Source organism: Pristiophorus japonicus, chromosome 13 (genome assembly GCF_044704955.1).
Source record: "Pristiophorus japonicus isolate sPriJap1 chromosome 13, sPriJap1.hap1, whole genome shotgun sequence".
NCBI lineage: Eukaryota > Metazoa > Chordata > Chondrichthyes > Pristiophoridae > Pristiophorus > Pristiophorus japonicus.
This window is the reverse complement of record NC_091989.1, coordinates 112,829,920-112,845,278: the sequence shown is the minus strand read 5'-3', so window position 1 is coordinate 112,845,278 and position 15,359 is coordinate 112,829,920.

The window sequence follows — 15,359 nt, the reverse complement described above, 5'->3', positions numbered from 1 at the left end:
CAGAAGGCACAGTAGTGAGTATAACCTCTGGTCCCCGGAACTCCCAACTCAGTTAGGCCAGGAAAGGTGGGAGGTTGGGCATTGTACTGCTAAACTTGTGTAAAGATTTTCGTTGTGTCCGTTTAGTGGGATTTAGGGGGATTGTTTTGTTGGTGTATTGCTGTTTGTTGAGATATTCCTTGTCAAATAAATTGGAAGCCTAAGTTCCTCTTGGAATCGCCTCGCCTCAGTTCTATCTTATTACATCTCCTGATCGTGAGTCTTATGTCAGAACAGTGTAAGGGAAGCTAGGAGCGCCTCGAAAACGCTCAACTGTGTGTCACAAGCTAGGGAAGAAGGGGTTAGGAGTGTTTGACACTCACAGGTGCCTCACAGGCTAGGCATAAGCTGTGGGGACGCATGAGTCTCAAAACCCCCCTTCATAAGCTGTGGACACAGTCTCTCCAGGGGTGCTCTTGTAGCACTCAGGGTACCTCACAGGCCAGGCATAAGCTGTGAGGGCAGAAGCCCAGAGAGATCAAAAACGCTCAACTGTGTGTCACAGGCTAGGGAAGAAGGGATTAGGAGTGTTTGACACTCACAGGTGCCTCACAAGCTAGGCATAAGCTGTGGGGACGTACGATTCTCAAAAACCCTTTCATAAGCTGTGGACACAGTCTCTCCAGGGGTGCTCTTGCAGCACTCAGGGTACCTCACAGGCCAGGCATAAGCTGTGAGGGCAGAAGCCCAGAGAGAGACACCCAAGACACAATAACACTCCCCGAGAACCCCTTACAGCTGGAAAATGTAGTAGTGGTTGGAGCAGACGTGTAGGAGAAGCTGGAAACATAGAAAATTAGAAAATAGGTGCAGGACCCTTTGAGCACCATTCAATATGAGCATGGCTGATCATGCAACTTCAGTACCCCATTCCTGCTTTCTCTCCATACCCCTTGATCCCTTTAGCCATAAGGTTCACATCCAACTCTCTTTTGAATATATCTAACGAACTGGCTTCAAAAACTTTCTGTGGTACAGAATTCCACAGGTTCGCAATTCTTTGAGTGAAGAAGTTTCTCCTCATCTCGGTCCTAAATGGCTTGCTCCTTATCCTTAGACTGTGACCCCCTGGTTCCCCAACATCGGGAACATTTTTCCTGCATTTAACCTGTCCAATCCCATCAGAATTTTATATGTTTCTATGAGATCCCCTCTCATTCTTCTAAATTCCAGTGAATATAAACCTAGTCGATCTAGTCTTTCTTCATATGTCAGTCCTACCATCCCGGGAATCAGTCTGGTGAACCTTGGCTGCACTCCCTCAGATTAGGAGAGCAAAACTGTACACAATATTCAAGGTGTGGCCTCACCAAGGCCCTGTACAACTGCAGTAAGACCTCCCTGCTCCTATACTCAAATCCTCTCGCTATGAAGGCCAACATGCCAGTTGCCTTCTTCACTGCCTGCTGTACCTGCATGCCAACTTTCATTGACTGATGTACCATGACACCCAGATCTCGTTGCACCTCCCCTTTTCCTAATCTGTCACCATTCAGATAATATTCTGCCTTTGTGTTTTTGCCACCAAAGTGGATAACCTCACATTTATCTACATTATACTTCATCTGCCATGCATTTGCCCACTCACTTAACCTGTCCAAGTCACCCTGCAGCCTCTTAGCATCCTCCTCACAGCTCACACTGCCACCCAGCTTAGTATCATCTGAAGACTTGGAGATATCACATTCAATTCCTTCGTCTAAATCATCAATGTATATTGTAAATAGCTGGAAGGTATTGAGGAGAGTGTGGCCAGTGACTGGAGGCTGGGGATGAGGAGGTGAAAAGGTAAGTTCAGAAAGGGCGAGGAGAAGCCTCTACTTCTCCTCTACCAAAACTACACACTGTTCCAGGGTCATCCAGGAGAACAAAGATAACCAGCTTCTTTTCTCCGCTACCAACCCTCTCCTCAAACCCTTCATGCCCCCCCCACCACCCCTCCACCCTCACTTCCAATAAGAGTGTGATGAGCTCCTGGACTTCTTTATCATAAAGATTGAGACCATTTGTTCACCTGCCTTTGCTCCCCCATCCCTCTCCTTCAACCCAGAAAGCCAGCTCCTTCCACCCTAAGTATGAGCCTGTGTCTTTCTCCAGTTTCTCTCCAATTTTCCCTTCATGCCCAAGCTCACCTAGCCGATGTGACTCCCCTCCAGCTCCCTTGACATCATTCCCACTAAACCCCTGACCACCCAACTTCCCTTGCTGGGTCCCATGCTCGCTGACATTGTAAATTGTCTCCGCTCCTCATGTTATGTCTCTCTTGCTTTCAAAACTGCCTTCATCAACCACTCCTCAATAAACCCACCTGTGAATCCTCCATCATTGCAAACTATCGTCTCAACTCCAACCTCCCTTTTCACTCCAAATTTCTTGAATGTGTTGTTGTCTGCTTAATTTTTGCCTGTCTTTCCCACAACTCCATGGTTGAATCTCTCCAATTGGTTTTCTGTCCCTGCCACAGCACTAAAAGGGTTCTATCCAAAGTGATTGATTACATCCTCGGTGATTGTGATCGCAGTGCATTATCCCTCATCCAGCTTCATGTCTATGCAGCTTTTGATACAGTCAACCACACCATCCTCCTTCAATTCCTTTCTTCTGTTGCCCAACTCAGTGGGATTGCCCTCACATTGTTCCACTCTTGCCTATCCGATCATAGCCAGAGCATATCGAGCAATGGCTTCCCTTCCTGCTCCAATACGTTGTGGAACCAATCAGGGAGCAGGCTATTTTAGATCTGGTAATGTGTAATGAGATAGGATTAATTAAGGATCTCATAGTAAAGGATCCTCTAGGGAAGAGTGATCATAGCATGTTAGAATTTCAAATTTAGTTTGAGGGTGAGAAATGTGAATCTGAAACTAATGTCCTAACTTAAATAAAGGCAATTACAGAGGTATGAAGATAGTGTTGGCAAACGTGAACTAGAAAAATAGACTAAAGGGTAAGATGGTAGATAAGCAGTGGTAGATGTTTAAAGAGATATTTCTTAACTCTCAGCAGTGAGAAAGAAAGACTCCAGAGAAGGATGGCTAACTAACGAAGTTAAGGATGCTATCAGATTGAAGGACAAGGCATACAATGTTACGAAGATAAGTGGTAGGCCAGAGGGTTGGGAAATTTTTATAAACTAGCAAAGGATGACCAAAAAAATAATAAAGAGGGAGAAGGCAGATTATGAGAGTAACCAAGCAAGAAATATAACAGCAGACAGTAAGAGCTTATACAGGTTTATAAAAAGGAAGAGAGTAACTAAAGTAAATGTTAGTCCCTTAGAGGATGAGACTGGGAAATTAATAATGGGAAACAGGGAACTGGCAGAGATTTTAAACAAATATTTTGTATCAGACTTCATGGTAGAAAACACTAAACGCATCCCAATAATAGCAGATAATCAAGGGGCTATAGAGAGGGTGGAACTTATATCAAAATTCCCTGGATTCTGAAGAGATCCCAGCAGATTAGAGAACTGCAAATTCAAGAAAGGAGGGAGACAGAAAGCAGGAAATTATAGACCAGTTAGCCTAACATCTGTCATTGGGAAAATGCTAGAATCCATTATTAAGGAAGTAGTAGCAGGACATATTTAGAAAATCATAATACAATCAAGCAGAGTCAAATGGTTTTAGAGAGCGACAGCAGCAGAACCCTTTGATTTAGTTTAGTGTTAAATATAGGAAAGGAAATTCATGCCCAACTCTAAGGACGTAGCTATTTGCATGAGAAAATGCTCTGATAAACTCTCCATGATCATATGACATGATTGCTGATTGGTCCCCTTGGAGGACAAGCCACACCCAGAAGTTTCTCTAGAATGTGTAATTGGAACCACCCGGCCCAAGTTCTGAGTGACTTTGCAAAGTGTGATTCGAGCCATTCTGACTTCAGACCCCAGACAGGATAGAACTCCCCCATCCCAGCCCAAGTTCCTGACCCCCCCCAGCCTAAGTTCATTAACTCCCCCCCCAGCTTAAGTTCGTTGCTTTTCGAAAGCTAAAAGCCCTAGTAGCTGCCAATAGTCACTGACCGAAATTACATGGAAATAATGTAACAAATGTAATGAAATTTATTGACACAGCACTAATAAGATAAACAAGTGACATTGTACAAAGAGCAAACAAATGCGGTTGCAGCTCGGTCTTGCGTTTTTAGATCAGCAGCACAGCTCGCAGTGGTCGGAAGCTCTGAGCTCGATCAACGTGGTCGGAACAACACTTGAATCTTGGTCAACACGGTCAGAAGATTAGCAGCACAGCTCCCAACTCGGTCAACGCAGTCAGAACAACATGGTCATTGCTTCTGGTTCCGGTTTTGGGCAAAGAAGTCTCTCCAGAGTTCGTTATTGAATTTCATCAGAGTTCCTTATTAAGTAATCCTGTCCCAAGTGGCAAATAGTGAGCGTTTTTCAATTAAATTGAGTAAATGTGCTGTCCATTTTTGTCATTATTATTTCATTATTGTTTCGCAAGATTGCTAAAAGAATCAGACAGAAATAACGATGTTACAGGAGCCTTTTTATTTTATTATTGTCCCGTACATTGTCTAAGGAAATAAATTCTCACCAAATTCATTAATGATCAGTGATGTTTGTTTTACATATTTGTGGTACATCAGGTGACACGATAATTTCAAGCTGTCTAAATATAAATCAAAATCTCACCCCCAGCCCCATTAACATATCTGTTGTATAATAATTAAAATATGAAAATAAAGCATAATATTACCCACAAACTCTAAACAATCTTTCTAATCATTCTCTAAATTACGCCATTTCGCTTTGTGTACATTTTCTAAAGAAAAATACCTTTGCCGAGTAGAAAAGCACATCAGTAATATTTGTCATAATTATGGTGTTTAATAACAAAAAAATGTTAAAATAAAATCTTAAAATCCCTTCAAACCAAAAAACTAAGTTTCAGATTGCTGGTGAAATATGCCACATTGGTTGGCCGCTGTGTAAGAGTTAAGTAAAGTCTTAAATCTTGAGATTGTAAGAAATGTAATAATTCAGAATGCATAGTAAGAAGAGTGTCTGAATTCACCCTTATCCTGCAGTCATGGATTCCTGTTGTGCACTCTGAGGGATCTGTGGATTTCTACGGTAAACTGGGAAAGCTACTGCACCAAGATCAACACCAACCACTCTAAAATAAAAACAAATGCTGCAAATACTCAGCAGGTCAGGCAGTATATGTGGAGAAACATAATCTAACTTCCATCAATTTCTTTCCTGTACAGTACACAACAATCTGCCCAAGATTCACATTCACCACAACTTTCTCTCACTTTCATCCTCACCTTGTATGTGCCCTACTGCTGACAAGAACCTTGCTACCTCACTCGTTTCCCTATTCAGACGTTTGCAAACAATATTAAATCCTAACATACCTATTATTGCAGCCAAGAATAAATTAATGTCAAGATAAGCATTATTGTATCAGATGGGCCAGTATGATCCAAAATAATAACTAAGGAGGCAAGGAAGACATTTTGTGGGGGAGGGTAATGACTCACCTTCTCTGGGAATGGTTGTGCTTCCAGTGATAATTGTGGTGTTGTACATATAAAAACCCTACAGTGGAGAATGGTTTCCCTAGCCGTGTTTAACACACTAAATTGAGTGGTGCTGCCCTGTGTCTTCAAAAATCTCATGGGGTGTGTGGGGCAGGATTAGATTTGGCTATGAATTCCCTTTACTATATTTATTACCAGACTAAATCAAAGGATTCTGCCGCTGCAGCTCTCCAAAACTTCAGCATCTCAATTAAGGATGACAACAATATTGAAGCCTTTCCCATTTCTGTTGATTGGACGCTTTGGTTATGTGTATATTATGATTATTAATGAATTTCCAACATGTGATTCTCCATTTTGCAAGGCCCCATGCTTCTGGGGGAAAATAAGGTAAACATTCAAATATCTCCAAGAAGGCAGTAGTTCTTAATAATTTTGTCTCTGGATAGATGGTAGGGCAGAGGGAGAGAGGGGGATACACAAAAGACCAAATTCAGATGCACCGAAAGTTCAGGGGGGTGTGTGTTGTAGGACTGGAGGAGGTTACAGAGATAGGGAGAGACAAGGTCAAAAATGGATTTAAACCTGAGGACGAAAATTTAAATTAGAAGTGTTGGGAGACCGCACGCCAATGTAGGTCAACAAGGACAGGGATGATGGATGAGCGGGACGGAGCAGGATAGAATACGGACCGCAGAGTTTTGGGACATGCTGAAGTCTACGGAGGGTGAAGGATGGGAGGCTGGTCATGGCGGTCAGCAATAGTCAAGTTTGGAAGCGACAAAGGCACGAATCAGGATTTCAGCAGTAGATGGGCGGAGGGAGGCGATGTTATAAAGGTGGCAGTCGGCAGTCTTTGGTTTGGAGAGTATGGTGGGTTGCAGGTTCAGCTCGGGATAGAATAGGATACAGGGATTGCAAATTATCTGGTTCAGCCTGAGACAATGGCCAAAGAGGTGGGTGGAATGGATGGTGAGGATGCAGAGTTTGTGGTAGGAGCTGAAGACAATGGCTTCAGTCAGGAGGAAATTGCAGGTCATCTACTGACAAACTGTCTGCCAACACAGAGGCAGCAGAGGGGTCAAGAGAGGTGGTGGAGTGGTTGAGCTGAGTGTCATCAGAATAAATGTGGACTCTGAGCCCTGTCTGCAGATAATGTGGCCATGGAGCAGCATGTACATAAGGAAAAGGAGTAGAGGCAAGATTAGAACCTTAGGTGACCAGTTAGCCTAACATCTGTTAATGGCAAAATGCTGGAATCTATTATTAAGGAAGTAGGAGCAGGATATTTAGAAAATCATAATAGAATCAAGCAGAGTTAACATGGTTTTATGAAGGGGAAATCGGGTTTGACAAATTTTCTAGAGTTCTTTGAGGATATAATATGCAGGGTGGATAAAGTGGAACTAGTAGATGTAGCTTGCCACCTTAGCCGGAATCCATGGCCCCCAGGAACATAGGCTGCTCCGAGTCCTGCGATTCGGCCATGCTTTCCTCTGCCTTGTTAGACGCCGTTCATTAGGCTTCCCAATTGTGCCGGTATGCACCTTATCATTAAGGAATTCTGTGGGTTTGGAGTATTTGTTTGATTATCCCATTGGATATTTTGTATCCCCTGGTTCTGGGGATCAACATCACTTGTGCCATGGGTTCTATTGGCTCCATCGGCATCAAAGCTGTCTATTTCAAAGACTATTACTTGATCTTGTGGAGGTATAGGGATAGGATTATTTCCTCTAACAAAGCAACTGTTTGAATTTCCTAATGGAAAGACTTGGCCAATTCCGACAGGGTTTTCCATTTTGTCAGGACCTAACCTCAGTTAGGATTTAGTATGAACTTTATAAGAAATTTCTAAACCTCAATATTATATTGAGGGAGTTCTGATTTAATTTCTACAAGGCCTGATCAGGGACTTGTTTCTAGAGACTTAAATCTGGGTCTTAGTACCACTGTCAGTAAAACACTCCTTCTATATTTAAATATCTAAAAGATATATATAGATATAAATATAAACATAGGGTTCTTTATCAACTCACTGCCCCATGTTGGGCACCAACTGTGGTGAATTACAATTTCAGCCCCTTTGGGACCATCCTGGAACAGGCGTACATCTCAGGTGTTCACAGTCAACTTAAGGCTGAGGTAGCCAAATTCTAAAGCCACTGAATGGCTATTAAGATCTCGTCTATCGCTCCCCAAAGGAAATGGACAATCCAAGAATGTTACTATCCTCCAGATAGCACTTGTTAGCAAGTTCCAGACAGATTATAATGTCCCAGATATTATAAGGGTCCGGGAGTCTCTCCTCAGTAATGTACCTCTTCACCAAAAGAGTGTACGGAGATGTGGTTCACGAGACCATGAGAGACAATTCTAAAATATACAGAGGTTTATTAAAGAACCGATCTGCAATTTACAGCTCGTGAGACAGTCAATCGCAACATTAACAGTTCTTAAAAAAGGTAAAAAATACAATCTTATTTCTAGTAGAGAATCTAATGTTAAAATCTAAATTTTGTTACAGTAGTACAGTTCTTTAAATTGTTTAAGCAGGATATCCATCAATTATTAAGATAACATTTACCTTAAATTCCTGACTAGTAGAAGACTGTAGAGCTGGCATGATGCCTCTGCCTTGCTCTGACAGCCAAGAGATGCTCCAGCAAATCTAAGCGAATGTAAAAAATCTGATCTGAGCTCTCAGTATTTATATTTTTCCCAATTGTTTTTTACCTTAGCTGCGAGCGCTCTTGTTAACCAAGTTAAACAAAGTTAGTTTTGATTTAGCTGACTGCTGTATTCAACTGACTACTATATCAACATATGTCTATTGTGAGAGGTTATCAAGCTACTCTTCCTGGTTGTTCTATCTTAGCTGCGAGCCCTCTTGTTGACCAAATTAATCAAAGTTAGTTATGATTTAACTGACCGCTGTACTCAACTGACCACTGTATCTCATACATCTATTGTGAGGTTATCAAGCGATGATCAAAGGTAAGTGCCCTTTGTTTATGCGGTAAGCACTTGATGCGGTGTTATAGAATCATAGAATCATAGAAATTTACAACACGGAAGGAGGCCATTTCGGCCCATCGTGTCCGCTCCAGCCGACAAAGTGCTATTCAGCCTAATCCCATTTTCCAGCTCTTGGTCCGTAACCTTGTAGGCACTTCAAGTGCATATCCAGGTACTTTTTAAATGTGATAAGGGTTTGTAGTGGAGTATTTAATATAAACACTCAACACGAGGTCTGGGTTTGAAGACTCAAGTAGTCTTTATTTTGCACCGGTGGTGAGCTGGTCTGCTGGTTGTCTGTAGCCAGGCCTCTCCAATGCTACAAAGTCCCAAGCAACCTTTTATACACTTAATGATGCATGTCAATGTTGTGCACGGCCCCCCTATGCCGTTTAATTGGCACAAAGCCCGTGTGCACAATTGCTGCTTGATGAATTGCCTTTCATGTCACACAATCATTCGCCTATATCTCATACCAAATGGAGTTTTTCCAACGTGTGACTTTTGATCCCTTGGCCTATTTAACTGCCCCTCTGGGCCTCCTATGGTTCAACCGTTTGGCTATTTGTAATTGTCCTCAGGTTACACAGCTTGTAACAATTAATCATTCCGACATGTTATTTCCCTTTAAACACCTTTAGAAAGTTGACCACTACAAAAGCCAATATCAGTTCATTTTAGTTCCGAGATCCATTTTTATCCCTTTAATTATAACCGGAGCTCGAAAGCCCCACTTCAGGTTTCTGTCCCTACCACCCTTTCAGGCAATGAGTTGCAAAGGTAATTATTGTGTTCCTAACACAGATGAGACTGCACACAGGGAGGTTAAAGTAACAGTGACCTCAGTCTCTATTAAGACACTCCAGAGTGAAGAACAGGCCTTAGGGGCCGGCTTATATACAGTGCTTCCAAGGGATGCTGGGATCCCTTGGGACTTCAGTGGATGCACTCCCTGGTGGCGGAACATGGGAGTGCATGCTTTACAGATACACAACATCACTCCCCCCCCCAAAGTCAAAGTGAAAACTATTTACAAGGTGAGGCAGTCGGGAGCCTCTCTTTCCCTGGTGGACCGCCTCGGTGCAAATGTCTGTTCTGGTGTGTTGGCTGTGCCCTCGCTGGGCTGGCGTATTGTTGGCCCTGCAGGGCTGCTGGGTGAGCCTGGCCTTGCTGGGCTGTTGGGCATGATGGGTTCGATTTCCTGGTCTGGGGTGGTGTTGTTGATCCTTTGGGTGTGTGTTGTGGGCTTGAAAAACGTGGTGTCTGCTGTGGGTTGTTCAGGGCAGTCTGTGAACTGCAGCCTCATTTGATCCAGGTGCTTTCTGCAAATTTGTCCATTGTCTAGTTTGACGACAAACACCCTACTCCCTTCTTTAGCTATCACTGTGCCCGCGAACCACTTGGGACCATGTCCATAGTTTAGCAGATACACAGGGTCATTCAGATCAATTTCCTGTGACACAGCGGCGCGACCATCGTTTACATTTTGTTGCTGCCGCCTGCTCTCTACCTGATCAAGCAGTTGGGGTGAACCAGCGAGAGTCTGGCTTTAAGTGTCCTTTTCATGAGTAGCACAGCCGGGGGCACCCCTGTGAGCGAGTGGGGTCTCGTGCGGTAGCTGAGCAGTACTCGGGACAGGTGGGTTTGGAGTGAGCCTTCTGTGACTCGTTTAAGGCTCTGCTTGATTGTTTGTATTGCCCGCTCTGCCTGCCCATTGGAGGCTGGTTTAAACGGGGCCGAGGTGACATGTTTGATCCCATTGCGGGTCATGAATTCTTTAAGTTCGGCACTGGTGAAACGTGGCCCGTTGTCACTGACCAGTATGTCAGGCAGGCCGTGGGTGGCAAACATGGCCCTCAGGCTTTCAATGGTGGCGGTGGCGGTGCTTCCCGACATTATTACACATTCAATCCATTTTGAAAAAGCATCCAGCACCACCAGGAACATTTTACCGAGAAACGGGCCCGCATAGTCGACATGGATCCTCAACCATGGTCTGGAGGGCTTAGTGGTGCCTCTCTGGGCGCGTTGCTCAACTGAGCACACATGCTGCATTGCCGTACACAGGACACTAAGTCAGAGTCGATACCGGACCACCACACGTGGGATCTGGCTATCGCTTTCATCATTACTATACCCGGGTGTGTGCTGTGGAGATTCAAGATGAACGTCTCCCTGCCCTTTTTGGGTAGCACTACGCGGTTACCCCACAACAGGCAGTCTGCCTGAATGGACAGCTCGTCTTTTCGCCGCTGGAACAGCTTGATTAGCGGGGATGCTGGCCCAGCTCCCATGCAGTACACAGTTTTTTACTAGGGACAGCAGAGAATCTTGGCTGGTCCAAGTCCTAATCGGGCGGGCCGTGACAGGTGATTTATCATTTTCAAATGCTTCCATGACCATCAACAAGTCTGCGGGCTGCGCCACCATCAACAAGTTTGCAGGCTGCGCCATTTCCACCCCCGTGGTGGACAATGGTAGCCGACTGAGAGCATCCGCATAGTTCTCGGTGCCTGGCCTGTGGCGGATGGTATAGTTATACGCTGATAGCACGAGTGCCCACCTTTGTATGCGGGCTGAGGCATTAGTATTTATCCCCTTGTTTTCAACGAACAGGGATATAAGGGGCTTGTGATCGGTATCCAGCCCAAATCTGAGGCCAAACAGGTACTGATGCATTTTCTTTACCGCAAACACACACGCTAATATCTCTTTCTCAATCATGCTGTCGGCTCTCTTGGCCTTAGACAAGCTCCTGCAGACATAGGCGACAGGTTGCAACTTCCCCGCGACGTTAGCTTGTTGTAATACACACCCGACTTCGTACGACGATGCATCACATGCTAGCCCAAGTTTTTTACTCGGGTTATACAATACTAGCAGCTTGTTGGAAAATAAAATGTTTCTGGCTTTCTCAAAAGCAATTACTTGTTTTTTTCCCCATACCCAGTTCTCACCTTTACGCAATAACACACGTAGAGGCTCTAAGAGGGTGCTTAACCCTGGTAGGAAGTTACCAAAATAGTTGAGGAGTCCCAGGAACGACCGCAGCTCCGTGACGTTCTGTGGCCTGGGCGCGTTCCTCATAGCCTCTGTCTTGGTGTCTGTGGGCCGAATGCCGTCCGCCGCGATCTTTCTCCCCAAAAACTCCACTTCTGTTGCCATGAAGACGCATTTCGACCTCTTCAGCCACAGCCGTACATGATCCAGTCGCTGGAGGACCTCTCCAGGTTTTGTAGGTGCTCGACGGTGTCCTGACCCGTGACCAATATGTTGTCCTGAAAAACCACCGTGCGTGGTACCGACTTGAGTAGGCTCTTCATGTTTCTCTGGAAGATCGCTGCAGCCGAACGAATTCCAAACGGGCATCTGTTGTAGATGAACAGTCCCTTCTACGTGTTGATGCAGGTGAGGCCCTTCGAAGAATACTCCAGCTCCTGCATCATGTAGGCTGAAGTCAGGTCTTGCCTCCTGCCAGCGTCGCAAATAGGTCGACTGCCTTAGGTAGCGGGTATTGGTCCTGTAGCGAGAAACGATTAATAGTTACTTTATAATCGCCGCAAATCCTGACCGTGCCATCACTTTTGAGTACTGGAACAATCGGGCTGGCCCACTTGCTGAATTCCACTGGGGAGATGATGCCCTCGCGTTGCAGCCTGTCCAGCTCAATTTGCACTCTCTCCTTCATCATGTGAGATACCGCTCATGCCTTGTGGTGAATGGGTCATGCCTTTGGGACCAAGTGGATCCACACCTTCACCCCGGAAAAGTTTCCAATGCCTGGCTCAAAGAGGGAAGGAATATTCTTGAGAACCTGGGTACATGAGGCCTCATCGACATGTGACAGCGCTCGGCTCTCATCCCAGTTCCAGCGGAGTTTGCCCAGCCAGTTCCTTCCAAGCAGTGTGGGGCCATCGCCCGGGACAATCCAGAGTGGCAATTCGTGCACCATGCCCTCGTAGGTGACCTTGACCATGGCGCTGCCCAAGACAGTGATAAGCTCTTTGGTGGACATGCTCAGTTTTGTGTGGATGGGGCTCAGGGCTGGTCTGAGTGCCTTGTTGCACCACAGTCTCTCAAACATCTTTTTATTCATGATGGATTAGCTAGCGCCAATGTCTAGTTCCATTCAATTTTACATTTAGCATTATAAGTGGACATTTCGTTGAAAATGTGTGCACCCCATGTACTTCAGCATCTGCCTCCTCTCTCTGAGGTTCGAATTTGCTTTGATCCACCATGGACCAATCTTCCTCTGCCACGTGGTGGTTAGCAGGTTTTGCAGAGCTTGCGGCTCATCTGCATGCTCGTTGGAGGTGCCCCATTGTTCCACAGCTCTTGCAAACATACCCTTTGAAGCGGCATGACTAGGCTGAATGGAAGCCTCCACAACACCAACAATGTGTGAATTTCCTTGCATTCATCCTTTGTTGCGGACTCTGAGTCATCTGGGTCACCTGAGGCCTGCTGGCAGTTGCAGACTCGTGGTTTTTGCCCTGTAGATTTCTGCTCGCAAACACAGTTCCAGTTAATTTATGAACATTGCTCGCACTTGTGTGCTGAGAGATTTGTTTGGTGTTATTATTGGTGGACATAAACGCCTGTGCTATTGCAATGGCCTTACTGAGGGTCAGTATCTCTACAGTCAAAGTTTTCGTAGGATGGTCTCGTGGCCAATGCCCAGTACAAAAAAGTCTGTGAGCATTTGCTCCAGGTAGCCATCAAACTCACATTGTCCTGCAAGTCGCCTTAGCTCGGCGATGTAGCTCGCCACTTCCTGACCTTCAGATCGCTGGCACGTGTAGAACCGATACCTTGCCATCAGCACGCTCTCCCTCGGGTTAAGATGCTCCCGAACCAGTGTACACAGCTCCTCATACGACTTATCTGTGATTTTCACCGGAGCCAGAAGATTCTTCATGAGGCTGTAGGTCGGTGCCCCGCAGACCGAGAGGAGGACCGCTCTCCTTTTTGCAGCGCTTCCTTCTCCGTCCAGCTCGTTGGCTACAAAGTACTGGTCTAGCCATTCGACATAGGCTTCCCAGTCCTCACCCCCCGAGAACTTCTCCAGGATGCCACAGTTTGCTGTATCTTTGCGTTGGATTCATATACTCGTCGGCAGTTATTATGTTCCTAACACAGATGAGACTGCACACAAGGAGGTTAAAGTAACAGTGACCTCAGTCTTTATTAAGATACTCCAGAGTGAGGAACAGGCCTTAGGGACTGGCTTATATACAGTGCTCCCAAGGGATGCTGGGATCCCTTGGGACTTCAGGGGATGCTCTCCCTGGTGGCGGAACATGGAAGTGCATGCTTTATAGTTACACAACAGTAATAATCTCTGGATTGTTACCTGAGCCATGTGCAAATTGGTATAGAGACAAACAGGCTAGAGGTTTCAATGTGTGACTCACAGGCTGGAATGTTACCAGCCCTGCCTGTGTGGGTTCGGAGGCGAGCCCGCTGCCACAATGGACCTGATAGCATGTCGTATATCCACTCTAAACCCGCCTCCGTGCCAGTTTCTCAAGTAACGCATCAGCAAATGATGTCTTCAGACCCATTTCCTGTTAATTGATCGGGAGCGGGGCGCAGTGCTATGCACTGGGCCGTGTAGTGCTGCCACATTTGAAGGGCTCTCCCACTCATTAAAGGAAAGGGCCCAAGCTGCCAACTCTACGGGACCCTACCTGGACCACCAAGGAGCGGGGTGGCATGCCACCAGCTCGGCACTCAAGCAGAGTGCCAGGCTGACAAATTGTAGCACGGACCCCGCTTTCAAAGTGCTCAGAAAAATTCAGCCCTTTTTCACCTAGATGGCCAACAACTCCCCTTTAAGAAGCATCCTGCAAGCCTCCTCCCAACTCCCCCAGCCCTGCCCCCGTTCAAGTCCCCTGAAGCTGTCGCTGTCATCGCCCGCCGCAGCATCAGGGGGCGATACCCAATTTATGGACCGGGGCAAAAACAGGGTGCAGCATCATGGCCTGTGGAGCGGAGCGCTATCGTTTACTGCTGATGCTAATCTCCCGTGGAATTTAGCAGGAGTCGTTAGCAGCGCTGCGCCCAAACGAAATGTCATTTCTACCCTGTTATTGCCCACGGGGGGCACTAATGGGAGGTGCAAACAACCCCAATTTCTCCTCCCTAATACATAATTTACAACAAACATACATTCCTTTAAGGTATAAAAAACCCACAGGAAAAGTGGTCCAACTATGGCGAACAAGCAATTAAAGATAGTATTAGATCAAAGGAAGATGTATATAATGTTGCCAAAAAGAGTAATAAGCCTGAAGATTGGGAGGACTTTAGAATTCAGCAAAGGAGGGCCATGAAATTAACTAGACATAAAAATAGATTGTAAACGTTTCTATTGGTATGTAAATAGAAAGAGATTAATGAAAGTAAACATTAGGCCTATTTGAGGCAGAGAAAGGTGAAATTATAATGGGTAATAAGGAATTAGCAGAGGCATTAAAGAAATGGAAGAAATTGGCCTTCTTTGTGCTTCTCCTTAGTGCCTCTGAAGGGCAATAACAGGGCACTAAATGCTTACCGACCGGGCGTGGACAAAACACCGATGCCCATGAACTTCCATGATGAGTAGCACAGGTGCTAAAACTTACTGCATCAATCTCTTGCACCCCAGAGATCGTGATGTCATCTGGTTTGCAATGCCCTGTTATCACCCCGGATGTAAAATTTGCTTCCGCCCCCTGCAGCATCGTGGATGTCAACAATGGCAGCTGTAAGAAGCATTGTCACCTGGGCTGGCCGCTTGT